This window comes from Babylonia areolata, chromosome 17 (assembly GCF_041734735.1).
Source record: "Babylonia areolata isolate BAREFJ2019XMU chromosome 17, ASM4173473v1, whole genome shotgun sequence".
In the NCBI taxonomy this organism is placed as follows: domain Eukaryota; kingdom Metazoa; phylum Mollusca; class Gastropoda; order Neogastropoda; family Buccinidae; genus Babylonia; species Babylonia areolata.
In genome coordinates this window covers 6,352,819-6,355,318 of record NC_134892.1, presented here as the reverse complement: position 1 = coordinate 6,355,318, position 2,500 = coordinate 6,352,819, and the positions used below count along the sequence as shown (strand labels likewise).

Below are 2,500 nucleotides of genomic sequence, written 5' to 3'. Positions count from 1 at the left end.
TTTTTTGGGGGGTGTTTGTTTGTTTGTTTTTGTTGTTGCTGTTGTTGCTGTTGTTTTGGTTTTTTTTTGTTTGTTTTTTTGTTGTTGTTGTTCTTGGGGGGGTGTTTTTTTTGTGGTGGGGTTGGGGGGGCTGGCGGGGGGCGGGGGGGGGGGGGGTTCGTTTTTGTTGTTGTTGTTTTTTCGTTCTGGTTTCATTTGTAGAAAGGGACAACAATAAAACATTAGTTTCGTATCGTGTCGGGTCGTATCGTATTGCATGTTTATAATTACCCTGTCGTTTTATCGTATCGTATGTCATAATCTGTCATGTTGTATTGTATCGTATAATTATCACGTAGTATCGTATCGTATTGCATCACATCCTATCGCATATACTATCATATTGCACAATGTTGTATTGTGTCGTGTCGTGTCGTGTCGTATCGTATCGTATCGTGTTGTGTCGTATCGTATCGTGTCGTGTCGTGTCGTGTCGTGTCGTATCGTATCGTTTCACATAGTATCGTATCGTGTCGCGTCGTATCGTATATCATAATCATCTTGTCATATCATATCTTATATCATAATTATCACGTGCGATACCTAAATTTGATACGACGCTGATATTGTAATAGTATCATCTTACTTAATTGTTTATTCATTTGTTTCATTTCCTTTTTAAGAATAAGTTGTGGTGTGTGTTGTTGGTTGTTTTTTTTAGTTGTTGTTGGGTTTTTGTGTTTTTCGTGTGGATATTATGGATAATATGGTTCATCTGGTTCATCAGCTGTCACGTTAACTCTCTCCATACGAACGGCGAAAGAGACGACGTTAACAGCGTTTCAGCCCAATTACTATCATCAAAATATTGCAAGCGGAAGGCTCTTATACTGAAGAGGTGAATGTTGACAAAGAATACCACAATTCTGACGACGGAAGCTAAAGGTTGGGTCATTGAGACACCCACTGGACATCCGAGGGGTCTGTGTAGAGGAGAAGAGAGGACTGGCCGTACTGAGTGAGTTAAACTGAAGTGCAGTGTGCGAGCACGGTGATAAGAATCTCTAGGGTGAGATGGACAGTACAAGGTCTTCAGAGACGAAGCCCCCCTCAATCAAGCGTTTCGGCCTTTAACCTCTTACACACTGAGGGGGCCGGGCCGCACCCAGGTCATGACTCCTGGATGCCCGTGTATTGCCGCCTTTTTTTCTTTTCTTTCTCTTAACCTGGTCCTCAGCAGGTTCGAACCCACTTTAGGTCTGAGTCACCTTTCTGGCAGCTGTTTTAACTGAGCCATCGTACGCCCAGTTTGAGTAGGGAACCAGATCCAGCTGGAACTCTTTTTTGCTACTTCTGCCATTGCCTTGAGAGCCCATGTCCTCTCTCTGCCAGATATCGACAGCTGTTTCATGAGGCTGTAGGCAGATGCGCTCACAAACCCTCTTGCACCAATCTCTATGGTGAAGACTTTGACTTGGAAGCCAGATTCTATCAGGCTGCTGGCTAGGCAAGCATACTTCTCGGTCTTGTAGATGTGGGCTTCCTCCATCCTGCTTTCGTATGGCACAGTGAGCTCAATCAGAATCACTTGTTTAGTTGCCTTGGAGTGGAGTACTATGTCAAGTCTCATATCGCTCTTGCTGATGATTTCCTGGTGTTTCTTCCCCTCTGGAAGGTCAACTGTGCATTCCAAATCTTCGGCACCATCAAGCAGCCCACGTTTCCATGCTTTGGATATTACAGCTGTTCCTGGCCAGACTTTTTTGCCTTTTGCGGAGAGGAACTTTTCTGTAACTTATTGTGGTGTGGGCGCTCCTTGGACAGTGCTCACCACATGTGCAATTTCTTTTAGCACTTGGTTGTGCCTCCATGTGTACCGTCCTTGGTTTAACACCGCTTTGCATGAGCTGAGGACATGTTCCACTGTTTGTTTGCCATGGCAGAGTGGGCACACAGGATCCTCTGCTTTCCCCCATTTCACCGAGTTTGTAATCGAGGGAAGGAGGTCATACACAGCTCTTGGGATGAAGCTGATCCTCAGAGGGGCCATGTTCCACATGTCGCTCCAACTGATGATCCCTTTGGAGAATAAGTTTTTAAGCTTGTTGATGTTCTTTTGTATCTGTGTATACTGGTGAACAATTACAGATCAGTTTCATTTAAACCAATTACCATGTCGTATCGTATCGTATCGTATCGTGTCACGTTGTTTCGTATCGTATAATTATGATTATTATGTCGTATCGTGTTGTATATTATAACTATCATGTCGTTTTATCGTATCGTATATTATAATTATTATGTCGTATCGTGTTGTATATTATAACTATCATGTCGTTTTATCGTATCGTATATTATAATTATCATGCCGTATCGTATCGTATAGTATCGCATTTCATAATAATGATAATAACGATAACGATAATGAGGATGATGATGATAATAATAATAATAATAATAATAATGATGATGATGATGATAGTAATAATAATAATGGATATTTGTTGAGCGCTTTACTCCC

General features: G+C 42.1%; 1 protein-coding gene across 3 annotated transcripts in view; it reads left to right on the top strand.

Annotated features, from left to right (window-relative positions):
* Positions 1–2,500, top strand: part of LOC143291613 (uncharacterized) — a 66,226-nt gene that overhangs the window by 1,381 nt on the left and 62,345 nt on the right. The gene's annotated exons all lie outside the window — the stretch shown is intronic.